Genomic DNA, 16,813 nt, shown 5'->3' with positions numbered 1-16,813 from the left:
TCCTTTATCCCTCTTTAATGTTACCTTTTAAATGTATGAGTCCAGTCGGAAGAGGAATTACTGATAAAGAGAGTTCGAGGAGGATTTTTAAAGCTTCTAGTGGAATTGGATGTTGGTTCTCTGATCATATCAACACCAAGATTACAAAGTAATTTCAGCAAAGACTCACACACCTAATAAAGCACGGACACAGAAAAATCCATCCAAGTATAATCTAGCCACTCATTCAGTATATTGCAGGTACTGTAGTTGACTTTATCACAAGGTTAAAGGGACACTTAAAGATAGCCCTTGCATAAAACTGGGCTGACTATGCAGTAGAAAGACAAATATTTTTGAAATTGGTGCAACTTGACCAGAGACAACAGAGAAAATTCGCTAGAGGACAAATCACCTGGGGCATTTTTGCTGGCAGAAAAGTCCATTGTTCATTTGCATATACTACCCACACTGTAGTGCTACAAAGCTGGTTGAAAAGTCTGCAAAGTTCCCATTAAACTACAAAAGTGTAGCGTTTCCCCTATATGCATTCAAAAGAGGCAACACTAAACACATTGCTGCTGCTTTACATAAAAATCTCCCCAAACGCAATACACCCGCTAGATCTACTCTCGCAGCCGGAGTAGTGAAGGAGCAAGGGTTTTAAGTCGACCTCTAAAAGACAACCACTAAAGGACCGCTAAACTCTCTTATCCAAAAATATTAAATTCCACAACATGCCAACTCACACACACAGAAAAGGATGAGTGTGCCAAAATGTTACATACATTTCAATGTGTCACATGTCAAAATTTCACATTAGGGACATCAATATATTTCCTCTAAGCTTGACTTTTCCTGTCATTATTGCTGTATTGTGGGAGACGGATCAAACGGTTGAGTAAACCTGAAAGTGCTGTGGTGAGTTTCTATGTCTCACAGTGGAACTGACGGGGAGATTTAAATTTGAATCAGACTTTTGTTTGCCCTAATTATCGGTTCATGAGCATCACACTATCCCAAACTTTTTTCATCCCACAAAGGCGATTGTTCGCTTCCCGTTGAATATGAATGTTGCCCTTGTGACCCGATTTTGGTGTGTGTGAGTTGTAACATGGACATAATTGTAAAAGACCAACAAGGAGGCGAGACCAACTGGGCTGTCTGGGTGGATCTTGAAGCATATTACTTCACGGAATTCAACATCTACAACAATGTACAAATACGTGTATCTAAAGCTCTTCTCGTGTCAGAGGACGTCCCAAATATCCTCCGGTGGCACAAAATAGAAGTCACACACTTCCTATGGGAAATGCTGCATTGTGTGAAAAGCCCTTTTAAAAGGTTTTGTAGCAATCACATATCATCTCAACTTCATTTAACCACAGCTCAACACTTATATGAATAGATAAAACAATTGAGAGGCTATTTACATCATGATGTGAGCAATTTTTAAGATATGTAATGACATGTCAGAGAAAAAATGTCATAATATTACTGTCATAATATCAGCCTGATTCTCGCCATCCCCAAAGCTCTTATTTGTGCTCTACCGAGCGAGGAACGAGGATGGATATCTGATGAGCGATGAGCTAGGATACACGAGAGCAGTCTTTTTATCAGCAGTCGTGGTCAGTTATTGGACGCAAGTTATTTATTTGATGCTGCAGCTGATCGGACTGATCTCGAATATCAAAACATCACTTAAGTTTCATCCCAGAGTGAAAACAGATTAAACTCATTTATCGTTGATAAATAATATAACAACGTTCTCCCAGTAGAACTGGTTTATGTGCCTCTGAGCAGGACACAGCAGGGATACAGAATGCATTTTTTTATTCATGTGCAGGTGTTTGATAAACAGGTAACAGACTACAGACAGCTGGCAGTGTTTTCTGTAACTGTGTGCCTTTAGCAATATTAGCACAATGCACCTGCAGACACAAATTCATCAAATGTCTCTCCAGCTGTTAAAGCCAACTGACAGCTGATCCAGCTGTGATCTGCTGCCCTCGTCATCAGAAACAGACATCACCTAATACAACGTAAAGTTGTAAAGAAAGTCTCATTTCTCTTAAACATATTTGCTCTATCTTTGCAAGGAAAAGACATGAGGGAAACTTAGGATGGGGATGTACCTCTTGTTTGCCCCCCTGGTCTCCTGACTCCTGCTCATGTGTTCCCTCTAAGTAAAGACAGATGTTTATATTTATCTGTGCTGTGTCTGGGTCGTGCATTCGGCAAGTCATTGCAGGCCTAAAACCTAGTGTTAACGGGGGAAACAAGTTTGGCCATCATCTTTTCCAAAAGTAATAATTTCTTGCGTTTGACTGTGATGCTCTCAGTGCATTTCATTTTTGAGCTGCTTTCTGTTTTGCACCTTTCACATTATGAGTAATCAGTTTCATCAGGTGGCCTTCTCCTGGATCTCTTTTGGGTTCCCTAAACACCTAATATTGGACATGGAAAACAGAGAAAGAACACAGCCCCTTACCTACTCTATAGAAGTCAGATATGTAATCCAATTTAACCTGACATATTTTACAGATATAGGTTGCTGTATTATTTAATCTTTATGTTGCCGCTCCTGTGATGTAACAGTTCCATGTTGATTTTATAACCTATTGCAATATCAGGTTTAGAGGAACATTTTCATGACATTTCGACAAACTATAATTACATTATCATTTTTATGATTTGTTTTTCTGTCACATACTGATCATATAAATCAAAGAGAAGCCTCTGATGCAATGTGAATTAATGTATTATTAAAGACTACTGTCATAAATGATGGATGTACATGAGGAGGAAGGATGAGTCTGAAGAGATCATTTCTTTCAGCACAACTGTGAAATGTACAGCTCAGTGTTAGGAAGTGTTTTCTTAACATACTTTTTATACACATTTCATACATTAGTACAGGGTTTATAGGCAACATTTCAAGTCAGAAATGCAGCGTTTCTGAACTGAAGTAAGGTCTAGGTCTAGCAGTGTGTAAGCAAAGCTAAATTATACACCACTATGATACAAATAGAGCCTGCAGCCTTAGAGAAGAGATAGATTCACCTCCCCTACAGAGAGCCAGACAGTCACACAGTCAGTCCCATTAATGTGACATTTGACCTTTTGGCATTTGACTTGCTATCTCTCTAGGTAGGCAACAGAAAGCCAGAGATGGATTCTCTGAGTGTATATTAATTACAAAGCCCCTACTCACAGTCACACTGTGGAGACTCACAATCAATTTGGTGATGAAAATCTGGCTTTAGTTTAGCGTAAAGAGGCTAGAATTAGGTTAGAGTTAAGGGGTCAGAGAAAGGACATGTAGCTGAAGGGTTGGGGCAAGCATCCACGGGGTGAATGTAATGTCAATACGATGTCCTAATAAACTACAAAAACAAGTGTGCCAGTGAGATTTATCATACAGCTCCCCCTGTGTCTCTAAATCAGTAACTACACAGCCCACAGACTTAATTAGACTTCTCTCCCAAGAGAAGATGTTTTGTTCTCAGGCTCAGACTGTCATTTAGATTTCTCTTTTCAGTTATATACAGAAGTTTTGTTTTTTATTATTTACTTAATTGAACCCTTATTTAAGCAGACAAGTCTTTAAGAACAAATCATTATTTACAATGGCTGCCTGGGGAAAGGGAAGGCCTCTTGAGGGATGTGTGATCAATCCATGTTCCTCAAGCTTTGACATTAACACTCACTGACAGGAAGCTTAGTGGCTTATCAGAGCAACAACAATGAAAGCAATATCACTACATCTGACCCTACACTGGATGCAAAAAGCTATCCTAGAAACTGTGTTTTGGGGCAGGGAGTGGGCGGCTGCTGTGCAGAACAGTCTCAGCTCGTTGCGGCGAATTCAAACGGACGTGGCTGTGTGTGCTCTGTCCCTGCTTACCCTGCTGCATACTTTAACCTCATTTAGACTGATTGGGAGTAAACACCGCTCTGACAAAATTAACTGATATAAACCTGCCTTCAGCACAATTCATTTCCTCCCCGCCTCTCGCTCTGATCTTTTTATTCACCGTCGACTCGCCAATTAGCCAGATATGCCTCAAAATAATCTGGAGAGCAGCGTTTGAACAGCCAGGCACTAAGACCCTGAAGAGACCCTGGCTCACACTGTTGTCACAACGCTGCTGCTACTGCCCTCTGCACCCACACACACACACACACACACACACACAGCCATAATCCTATATTTGGCATTTGATTTTCGAATGGCACAAAAACACCTCTGAATGAATTAATGCATGAATGAACAGAGACACCAAATATGTCTGTTTCAACATCCCAGTCTGTGTGTGTGTGTGTGTGTGTGTGTGTGTGTGTGTGTGTGTGTGTGTGTGTGTGTGTGTGTGTGTGTGTGTGTGTGTGTGTGTGTGTTTCTGCTTGCTCGACTAGCAAGAGCCAAGCATTCTTAATCAGGACTGTGCCTGCAGACAGACTGCTAACACACACACACACACACACACAAACACGCACACGAACACAGATACACACGCATGCACACTGTTGCTGTCATGTGTTAGTGTGTCAGCCAGTCTTGCGTAGCCAGAGAAACGTGACTAGATTGGGAGCAGATTCAGCATCCCCTTACATGTCTAAGTGTTGGTTTGTGTGTGTGTGTGTGTGTTTGTCAGAGAGAGAGAGAGAGAGAGAGAGAGTAAAGCCAGGCGTTAGTCACGCTTGGTGAGATATGAAAGAGCAGGGGATCCTCTGCCGTAAGGGACTTCTCACACACACACACGTGCCTTCATCTCTCTCTCTTTCTCTATATCTTTTCATTCTCTCTATCCCTCACATCACGCTCAGAACTACCTCATAGCAAGACAAGAACATCAGAGAGCAGCTGACGACCAGATTCATTTAGCAGCAATGACAGTAACAAATACAAATGCTAAATCACTGGACACGTTTGTCAAAGCAGATTACAATTATTATGTATGTTTTCTGGTTAAATACTGGTACATTTTCTTTCCCACCCGTATAATAATAAAAATCTTCAAAACAACAGTATATTATTCAGAAATTCTTTCTTTTTCTCTGACTAAATATCCAGTGATTGTTTTGATTCTTTTTTCCAATCACACAAGGGTGGTGTACTACTAATACTACTGATGACGTAATATGACTGAATCTTGTCTCAGTAAGAGTCATACACGGACTACTTGGAGAGGATATTTGCAGTTATCAGAAAGCTAAAATTCACCTTTAAAAACATAGAGGATAAGTTCGCCCAAAAATGAAAATTCAATCATTATCTCCACCTCCATGCTGATTGAAAGTCAGGGGGAGTTTTGTGGACAACAAAACATATCTGGAGCTTCACAGCAAAACAGAGTTGTAGCATTCTCCTAAACAACTGAATTAGATTGAGAATAGTTTAAAATGTAAAAAAGAAAAAAAAACATAAGCTTGTCTACCTTGTCACACGTAATCATTATTCAATCCGTAATCAAACAAGTCTTCGGAAGCCCTGAGATCCCAAATTGATATTAAAAGATGTTCTTTACACCCCTTTTTAAGCCGAAATCTTCACTGTAGCTGCTTAGTTAAAAATATCAGTGCACACCTATCCCGAGTGAATGCACGAGCCTGACCGCGCATCAAGGGTCACAAATCAATTTGGGATCTTGGTGCCTTCAGAGACTATGCTGAAACGTCTTTTTGACATTTGAAAACATGTCCCCATCTACCTACTTCAGATGTTAAGGGGAATGTTTTAAGGAAGTTTTGCCGTGAAGCTCCAGAAATTTTTTGTGGACTATGAAACTTTAATAGGTGAGTACATAATGACTGAATGTTCATTTTTGGGTGAACTTATCCTTTAACATGTATTTAACCTACAAGGCTCAACAAAAAGCTGGAATTGTACTTTAAACTTTGACAACAATGTTTGAAGAACAAATAGAATAAACATCATCAGGTAATAAAAGCGGACGGTATGAAGAGCAGTAGCATATTGTGACTGAATTTAAGTTATTTTAAATGTTAAATTGAAAAGTGTTTCTAAATACCTTCATTAAATCTAAAACATCTGGTCGAACAGTTTGAATGTGTCTGATGAAGTGCAGAAATCTTTAAAACTTGAGTGACTTCACCGGGCCGTTAGTCAGCAAAGTGTCTTGAGTAAAAATACACGGACCTCAGCAGATTTATTATTTTGAATGTGTTAAAATGTCTGACCTAGTTAGCGGGTGTTTCATTTATCTACTCAGGTACTTATACAGCCTCAGTAATGGACACATTGCTGAGGCTTTAAAATGAATGTAGTTCACCCTCATATACTGTATATATAAAATGTACTCTCCTCTACCCTCCGTGCACTGGTTGGGTTTCTCTGATATACTTGTCTCTCTGCTTGTATCTTATGTTTACATGTGGTTAAATCATCTTTACACTGTATGTTTTCTTTGTTATTGTCTGCTCACTCTCTACAGAGTTCAGTATCATTTAGATTTCATCACTTGACATTACAGCTAATTCATTCCAGTACTTTTACAAACACTGGTTTGATTCTTGGCATATTACTTGAGTAAAAAGAGAAACCAAAATTTACTATTAAACTATGTTCATCCTGCCATAAATTTGTGGTTTCGCAATAAACTAAATTTTGTGACTCTTTTGTGTCCAAAGGTAAATATAAATATGCTTCATCTTGCCATACTCCAAGTTAAAAGTTGAACTGCCATACAGGCTTTTGCATGAGTTGGAAGCGAGAATATTATCTCAATATATAAATATTATATAATAGAGCTGATAAAACAAAGACAAATTGCCTTCATTGACCAAATCAGCATCTTCACACTTCAATACAGCAAGTGGCAGCATGCATGTTCAAGGTGAGTTTGCAGTCCAACAATTAACATAGGCCCTGTCGACACGTACACAGGTTTTTGTTACAATGTTTTTATTTTCTTTGCGTTTTGGCCTTTAATACATACGCTAATATGTTAATGGCATTCTAGGTCGTTGAAAATTGACATTTTTGAAAACTTCTTCGTGCATTGTTTGTAAATGTGAACTCGAATTATAGAATTAGTTATGATATTGTGGAGTTTTAAGTTTATACATTGATGAAGGGATGTTATATTAACTATAAGAGGATACTGAATCCAGGAGGATTCTGTGAAGAGCAGTCTCTCACGTTTCCCTCGCCTCATCATTTTTGTCCTGTTTTCAGGAAAAATTGATTTGATATTCGCCCTGGTATCTGTAACATATACAATATAAACTTAAAGTAGAAGTAAGCAAGTAGATAATGTTAAAGAGACAGTAAAAGTAAATTGTCCATAGTAATTTCTGCAGCTAAGCAACCAACCACAGAGCAGACAATCTGCTTCCTGTTTACACCAGCATGTGTATGCCCTTCATATGCCTTTTCAGGTGTGTTAGTAAAGATGGAGATTATTTCTGAAACAGCAATGAAAAGGTTCAAAAACCTGTTTCCAAAAATACCTATGTAAGTGTGGACTAGGCTATAGATTAGGAGGATGAGGAACAGGAGGAGGAGCAGGTGGAGGAGGAGGAGTGCAACACTGTTGTCATTCTCATGACGTCAAACTGCTGCACCTAGGTAGAGCCACGCACTATAGACAAGCGCCCCAAACAGCAGGCAGTCAGCCAATGTTGGGGCTGTTGGTGAGCATCTCTGGCCCTGGTTGTTGCTTTGTGTCCTGCACAGGAGGCACTAGTCTGCCCTTGTCTGCAGCTTTTTGGCTGACTGAGCGCGAGAGTTCAGCAGCTGAGCCCATCGGCTCATCTGGTGATCGCACAAGAAGAAAAATGGAAAAAGAAAGGGAAAGCCCCTTGATCTTGTTGCTGTAGCGTCCATGATTTTAACCCATTTAGTAAAATTCTCCTTGTTGCTCTGCCTCCACCTCTTTGCCAGTGTCATTTGCAACTTTTTGCCAGTTTCCCACTTTCAATAGAATAGAATAGATATACTTTATTGATCCCAAGCTGGGAAATCAAAGACGAATAGAGACTACTGCCACCTGGTGGTATGGAGAATTACTTCCTGTCACGCAGAGGTAGAATGTATAAGCTTGTTGGCTTTCGGCTGTAGTTGCTGCGGTGTGTCCAAGTGCAACTTTTGGCCGGGACACAGGTGACATGTGGCGACACAACAGCTTGCCTTCATTATCACTAGTTCTTTGATGTTGGTTTGGTGTGTCTGGGCCCTGAGACATACAGACGGAAATGAAAAAAGTATTGCCTCTACCCAAGCTACTCCTGCGTATGGAAATACAGAATACAGTCCAATGATGACATTGAAGAGTCTGAGCTTTCAACACAAAAACTGATAGAATTCTGCAAATGGATGATGTCAGCTGACCAACACGACCACCTCTCCAACACGAAAAACCCCTCTAACAGAAATGAAAAGCCTTGAGCAACTTCCTTCATCATCCTCAGGACACACTCACTCATTACCCTCTCCAGCTACACTTGTAGAGGACAAAATCAGTGCTCCTACCATATCACACACTCGTGTCGACTCTCTCTCTCTCTGAAGCTCCAGCCTAGCAGTTGTCTCTCTGCCTGACTCTATCTAACAGGCAGTCATCGTGAGCTGATCTAATAGGACAGAAGTGAAGTCCATACAGTTTATTATGAGCTAACTGCTGAACTGGACAACAACATACAATGATCCTACTGTAGGTTCTTATATGACAGTAGTGTACATGAATTTGTCAGGAAATCGCTCTTTGAAATCAAATCAGTGAAATATCAACACTGATGTGACAGCAGAATAAATGCTGGCAACATACATTTCTGCAAACCAAGGACATTTTTATGTTGCAACTTTACTTTTCTTCTCATGCTTTATTTTCAATTTTGTGTTTTAGTTATGGTCTGTTTGGGCACAAAAACACTTGCTTAAGAGTCTGGAAAAGATCATGTTTGGACATAAAATACATGGTTTTGTTGCCACAAACACGGCTGTAGATGTCCTGACTACTCCTTAAAAATATCAGTTTTTTGTTGCCACAAACACGGCTGTAGATGTCCTGACTACTCCTTAAAAATATCAGTTTTTTGTTGCCACAAACACGGCTGTAGATGTCTTGACTACTCCTTAAAAATATCAGTTTTTTGTTGCCACAAACGCAGCTGAAATTCGTGCTAAGGTCTCCTTAAAAATATCCAGTGGTTTCACACTTACAGATGTTGAAACACAGTCTCAAACTGCAGTCACTGGCTTGGCAGCCTTCTGTGTAACTCCACCACCAACCCCTCCACCTCCACTAACAATAAAATATGAATGTGATATGAAATATTTTTTAGAAATGTCAATACCGTACATAGCCTATGACAAGTACAAAAGTGAATGTATCAGTGGTTTGCAGAAACATTACTTGCCAACATTTTATCCTGGCAACTGGGCTGAATACAACATCTTTATACCACTAAATGAAATGTTCAGTTTCAAAACACATATATTGCTTTTTTCTTTCTGTCTCTCATCCTATTTTTCAAACTCATGCCAAGTTTTCACCGCGTGATTTAGACAAACTTATAGCCCCATTCATGAAGCCATTTTTGAGTTAGCTGTGTGTTTTATGCCTATTTAAAGATGTTGCACAGTGTTCCAAGAGTTCCTCCACATCAAAGGCACAGCTTCTTAAGCGCTTGGGCGGAACTTAAATATTTCATGTGTTGATTTTCCACTCAGAGTACTTTGCAAGAGGATGATTTTTAGCCAATTTTAGCCTAAGCTCATTCACTTAACATAGCCTGACATTATATAATCAGCAAGCAGGCACACTTGTAAGGGATATGGTGATATTCATTTATTAATGGGTTAGAGGTGCCAAAGCCCCGTCAAGAGGCTACAGTTTTCCCATTTTTAATTTAATTCTGCTTCAATTGCTGGAATTTGGTTGACTCAGGAGAGAAATATGCAGAAGAATCTGAGTCTTTAGTCTACCCCTGCATACATCAGGCATGATAACAATGCTACAGGGTTAAACTACTGTAAATACAATGAAGACTGACCAGTTGACCTAAACCTTCGAGCCTTTGGACTGTGGAGAGAAAAAACACAGAAAGAACACAGGTCACAGTCACAATCCAAGACCTTCAGTGCTACTCTATCCACTACACCACTGAGCTACACCACTAAGTTGCATATGAAAGTAAAAATAAATGCACCTGGAGATACTATGGCTGCATATCAAACCTAAACAGTCAGGTAAAAAAAACAAAAACAGAAATGGTACTGAATCTCTTGAACTTATTTCTTGATCAGATCTCTGATACAAATTAAAATTCACTAGCGTTTTAAGTATTTTACGTCCTCTTTCTTTTGTTTCCAAACTTCACAGAACTTCATTAACTAGCAGATCCAACATAAACATACCAACAGAGTGATGTAGTCAACTCGATGGCAATGTAGATTGGACAAATAACTTCATGTTGTTCTTTTCTCAGGTGATATATTGTAAACAACTCAGCTTAAGTGATAGCTGGCAGCATGATGGATGAGAAGCTTGTGCCAAAAAAGGACTATCTTTAAAGCAATATTGTGTTTTAAAGGTGCAAAAAAAAGGAAGAAATTCATAGAATATTGCAAATCTGGCTATAGCCTACAGAGCGTTTCAAAATTGAGAAAAGAGATTGCAATTTAGCCCAAGATGATTTGATTAAATTAAATTTATTTACAATTGATTGTGATATAATTTGGGATGTTTTGCTTGTCTATGTGACAGTAAACTACAGAGATTATGAGAAGCGCTTACGTTAACTTTGAGAATGTTTAACGGAAACATTAAAATACAGATGCTACCAATCCTCACTGTCAGATATCACAACACATAATCAAGTCATCTTCAAAATTACGTATCAGCAATGTTGATAACCGATTAATTGTTTAAGAGAGCTTGTACCAACTTCGCAAATGTGAGGATTTCCTATTTTTCTCTACTTTCTATAATTGTGAATTTAATATCTTTGGACTGTTGGTTGGACAAAACAAGCTATTTGAAGATGTCACCTCGGGCTCTGAGAACTTTCGATGGGTACTTTTCATTATTTGGTCCAATGGTTTAACAATTAACAATTAATTACAAAAATGCCTGACGGATTAGTCAGTGATGAATAAATCATCAGTTGCAGCCCAACCACCAAGTTGCCAACGATAAGACCAAAATTTACCAAGGACGTATCGTTCTGAGGTAAATGTTGATTGCACAGTGTAATGAAACCATCGGTGTTTACACTGGTTCCCTATAAACCTTGCTATCACTATACAATTACACTACACAAACTGTTTTTTGCCATTCTGAGAAAGTGGAAACCAAACAGGCACCAACAATAATACCACTTGGAAATGCTAGGGGAGAAAAGTTGTCTGCTGCCACTTTAAGTAACAGTATAAAGATATTTTAACATTCAGTTACATAAATGAATTTTGTGGCATTTCTAGCAAAGATTTAAATGACTTTTAGTGATGATTTCAAAAGAAGCATCAGATACCACAGCTGCAGAAACAGGGCTGAGGATGAAGATGTAGTTGATAAACTGGCTGCAGAGTTTGTATATGAAATCAGACAGCAGAACAAAAACCTGCTTCTCTCTCTCCCTGTCTCTACCTCTCTCTAACAAACAAACACACGCACACACACACACACACACACACACACACACACACACACACACACAGCGCCAGGACCTTTCTGTCTCTCTCTCTCTCCTGCCGGCTACTAACTCTCACCTTAGTTTACCTCAACACAGAGTCCCTTGACAAGCTTAGTCATTACCTCTTTCCTCCTCTCTCTCAGCACATTTTGCCTTAGTCAGTGTCTTTCTCACTGTCCATTACTTTACCTCTACCCCCTGCACGTCTCTCTCTCTCTCTTTCTCTCTCTCTCTCACACACACATACAGACACACACACACACAGACACACACACACATAAAAGCTCTCTACCTACCTTGCATCCAAACATCAGAGATATGGTGTTGTTGGTGCATGCTACTTTGCAGTGGCACAACATGTGGCTAACGTTAGCTAGCCGGTCCCGCGCTGGGGGGGCATCCTATTCTTCATACACACATTTCACACTCATACACATCCACACACTCATACACACGCACACACACATGCACATGCATGTGTTCTATCAACCGCGCTCCATCTCGTCCCAAAATTCCCCACTCTGCCGGGCCCCACCACCGCCACCCCCCCTCCCTCCCTCCTGCCCCCCCCACCCCCGCCTGGCTACGGTCCTCAGCTGTGGCAGGCCAGCGTCCTCTCTCTCTCACTCTTCATCGCTCTCATCTTCATCATCATCTTCATCTGTGTAATCCTCATAGCTGGTCAGGATGCAGGGAGCACCATGGTCACTGTCTGCATGTGTGTCAGTGTGTGTGTGTGTGAATGTGTTAGCACATGTGTTTGTGTTTTCAGTGTGTTGTTGTTGTTGTTGTTGTTGCTGTCGTCAGCATGTGTGGGTCAGTCTGTATGTGTGTGCCTGTGTGTATATGAATGAATGGATGAATGTGTACATGTAATTGTGTGCATGTGTGTGTTAGTATGGATGTGGTCTCTCTTGTCCTCCTCTGTAGCAGCAGTCCCAGTCCTCTATCTCCTCTCTCTCTATCTGTGTGAGTGTGTGCCTCTCTCGTTCTATCGCTCCCCTCCTCTCTCTCTCTCTCTCTCTCTCTCTCTCTCTCTCTCTCTCTCTCCTGCCTCCTTTCTCTCTATCTGTGCCTCTTTCTCTCTCTCTCTCTCTATCTCTCTCTCTCTCTCGCTCGCTCTCTGGCTTGCTCACTCTCTCTCGCTTCGCTCCACTGCCTCTCTTGGCCCGCCTCTCAAAAGCAAGATCAATGAGAGACAGAAAGAAAGACAGAGAAAGAGACCTGTACACAGAGGTGGAGGGAGGATTAAAATGTGTTGTCTCTTGAGTGCCCCCCCCCCTCTACCTGCTGCAGTGATGTCCTGCCTCGTAAAGTCATACTCTAGTACACACACACAAAGAGTGAGGAGGAGGGGGTAAAGGTTCAGTTTTATACGGGCTACTGATGATTGAATCGACCAAATATTACATTGGTGGAGAGCGAGAGAGGGGTAGAGAGACATTAAGATTGAATGAGTGAGGCAATGTTGTACATCACCCAGAGTCACAAGCCAGGATCTCCTAAACACACACACACACACACAAATTACTGGGGTGACTTGTTTATCGACATTTGAACACACCACTATTGCCACTGTGCATGCAGCGGGTCAACTACTTTGCCACTGAGCCATTTAAACCCCAGGTGACCACAAAGTATCATCAGAGAGTCACAGAGCGTAATCTGTAAGCCAGCGCTTGACAAAACTTTAAATCTCAAAATGTATACACTTATTTTGCTCTACCAGAAGGTAGGGTGTACGGTCCATACTAATTGAGATGCTGCAGATTTGCTCTGTTTGCCAAAAAGTTGGGAGTACACAGGTTTTCATACCAAAAACAATGTTCAAGCAATGCCAAAAAGCTACAGGTCGGACGAAAAATATGATCCAATAAGTTCATTAACCTTCAAGCACCAAAACACAGTAGTTTATAATACTCTGAGACCAGGTGTGGGACGATATGAAATTTCCATGTCACGATTATCCTGTCCTACATAATTGTGATTCACAATACTATCCCAACTATCAATCAAATGATCTTTAAAGTCTTAAAATTGCACTAAAACATACTGATATCATTTCACCATCAATTTTGTTAAGGAACAATTATTTATGTTGCATCACAGATAGGACACACTTTTTTTTTTTAGCAAAAATCAAACAATCAAAGAATCCTAAAAAGGTATTCATAAATTGTCTGAAAAATGTCTCTTCTTCCTGTCATTCTGAAGATTGGAATCCATATTATTCACACACATCTGATTTAACTTGTGTTTGTGGTGGATACAATGTGTAAGACATGCTTTCAGCCACGGCTTAGGCAACACAAAGTAAATCAGGAAACCAATATAGGACTGTGCATCAGTGAGCTGGAAAGCTTTTCTGAAGTCAATCATGTGTGGATATTCATGATTATCTCGATAATGAAAATCCAGTGTTTTTTATAGCGATCCATGCTAACATCTTTTATCGTCCCATCCCTATCTGAGACAGATTAGTACAGATTATTTAGATTAGTTGAAAGTTATTACAGTGGAAATTATTGAATCCACAACCAGGTAAAAAGTACAACCAGATACAGAAGTTTAAGTTACAAAGTCATCAGCCAAGATTGTGTGATTGCACGTATGTGTTTGGTCACTGAAATGGCTTGCTGGATGACATCATAGCGTTGCGTTGCTGCAAAGGTTGAGCCAAGTTGAACTTTTTTGTCGGACGACTCTGCATTTTTTTCTGTGCTTGCACCCCTGCTGCGTCGCCAGACTGGCCTAATTAAAATGAATGAGATGGCTGCATTTTTTTAATTCAGTCTAAACATGGCCTTAGGTGTAAGTTACTGGCAAATTGTCTCTGTATCCAGTTACTAATAGTGATTCCACTTTTTGTACAAAACTGCAGCAGCCTATTCAACACCTAACTGATTTCTAAACAAAATAAGTTCTAGCATAAATTAATAAATAATATATATAACACAGGCAAATGTTTTCACCTGTATTTACTTACATACTGCTACAGCAGCTTTATTAAACTACCAAACTATATCAGCAAAAGAAATTCCAAGTCAGTAAATTTTGCACCTATTGTAGGTGGTCACAGCTTATGATTAAACATTAGGAGAGGAGAGGAGAGGAGAGGAGAGGAGAGGAGAGGAGAGGAGAGGAGAGGAGAGGAGAGGAGAGGAGAGGAGAGGAGAGGATTTATGAGATATAGAGGGCAGTGGAAGTCAAACAAGTCAAAGCGCACTCTTGATGCTGACGTCTGGGCCATCTGGACCATCACACACACACAGACCCAAACACACACAGTAGTCTCTCAGTGGTTGTCTCTGTCTTCTCACCTCGACTGGAAAACAAACAACGCAGCATGAGAGAGAACGAGACAGAGCGAGTGAAACAATGTGTGAGAAAGAAGCAGAGGACGAAGCAAGGGAACCAAGCGAACAGAGGGTGATTTTAAGGTCACTTGAAAGATGTGGGGAGAGAGGGAGAGACAAGTAAAGAGGTCTCAAAAGTAATTACATATGTTAACTGTTAAAGTTATTAATCCACAACACAAGACTGTATCCCTCAAGTGTCGTTTGAAGCTGGTAATCCGTAATGAGAAATTATTTTTAGGTTTTCCAACTGTACGCAGTCAAACGATGCACCGATACTAACGAGCCTGGAGGAGCCAATTAAGGCTAGAAGTTGATGCAGGTAGACAAGTCATATAAATAATGCAATGACATGAAAGGTTATTCTGAGCATGGTAGGGGCTTAATCTTCAAAAACCGTCCTAGGCATAAACATGTAAAACTTTGTGTGCTTTCTGTGTGATGCATTAATATTTAATAAATAATTGATGTATTTACCATGTTGCAGAGCAAAGTCTCTCTGTATGTTACATTTCTAGAGAGCAGTCTTTAATTAGACATGACATAAGAGAAGTTCTTGGAGGGAACACTGTACTTTGCATCCATCCTGATCAAGATTTTTAGCAATATTTTGTTTTATTATCGTCTCTTGTGATGCAGTTTAGTTATCTACAGTATATGATTATGTATACATTCGAAATTCCTCTAATTTTGAACCAGAAATCCATGAGATCCTCTTCTGTGTGTTTGTTGGAGTTTACTTTTTTGTTGGTGACATTTTTACGGCTCTGTGTTTGAAGTTTTAGTAAAGTACATGTAAAGGTTAGTACATCCTGAATATCACTCTTCAAACATCGAGGCCAACTACCCACTCCTCTGAGACTTCTTCCCAGGAGGAGTTTAAAAGAGTAAATTTAAGAGCTCTCATAAAATGGAGATAAGTCCAAGTGATGCCTGACGAAAGGAAAATATCATGAATATTTTCTGACATGTTTTGTTCCTGGATTTTCCTCAAATTGGATTATTTCAGAATAAATCTTGGTTTTCAAGGAGTCAACTTTAGGTCAAGTGCATTCCTGAAGGTTTGGCTTGCGTGATAAGCTAGCTGTCCTGAGAACAGCTGCATGTGAGTCCCTCTGTGCTTGGCAAGGAAAAGAAGGAGATAATGCTAATGTGTGTGCACGCCGATGTACACACAAATAGATCCATACATCTGGGATAGCCACAGGCGTTCTGGCTCATATGGCTCATAAAATATAATGTGAGTGTGAAGATATTACGTCATCTTTCCAGCATCACTCATCAAATTACTGAAAGATAGAAAGAAGGAGAGAAAGCATATGAGGAATGAATGAGACAGAAATGGGGGAGAGAGAGGGAGAGACCGAGGATGCAACATCATGAGCCTAGCAGGCATGCACTACATGTTAACATTAGTAGGTCAGCCAGCACAGAAATAACTACGCTGTGTGTTTGTGTGTGTGGTAACCTCATACACTCATTACTCGCCAATCGTGGCGGATTCTCCATTCTACACAGTAACCAATCAGAACAGACTCCATACATCAACAGTTCAAATGTGGTCATGTGATCAGCTTTTACCAGCTGTGTATTCAGTTTCCACATGAGTGAATTTTCTTCTATATATAGCTCCACCTCTCTCTCTAAAATGTTGAGTGAGGACACGATAACTCTGTCTGAACCCTGGCAGCTTAAATATCAACTGTGCAGCAGAAAAGTTAGTTTTCATCCATTAATGGATTGTCATTTATGAAAAATGTTAGAACTATTAATTCCAAGGTTAGAACAGCAGAAGTGGAGTGTCAAGTCTCTGCAGC

At 40.1% G+C, this 16,813-nt stretch overlaps 1 protein-coding gene across 1 annotated transcript in view; it reads right to left on the bottom strand.

Annotated features, from left to right (window-relative positions):
- The window catches only part of LOC141005129 (discs large homolog 1-like protein), a 127,017-nt gene that overhangs the window by 90,992 nt on the left and 19,212 nt on the right, over window positions 1–16,813 (bottom strand). The gene's annotated exons all lie outside the window — the stretch shown is intronic.

The sequence above is a fragment of the Pagrus major genome, chromosome 11, assembly GCF_040436345.1.
Source record: "Pagrus major chromosome 11, Pma_NU_1.0".
Classification (NCBI taxonomy): domain Eukaryota; kingdom Metazoa; phylum Chordata; class Actinopteri; order Spariformes; family Sparidae; genus Pagrus; species Pagrus major.
This window is presented reverse-complemented; position numbering and strand designations above follow the sequence as displayed.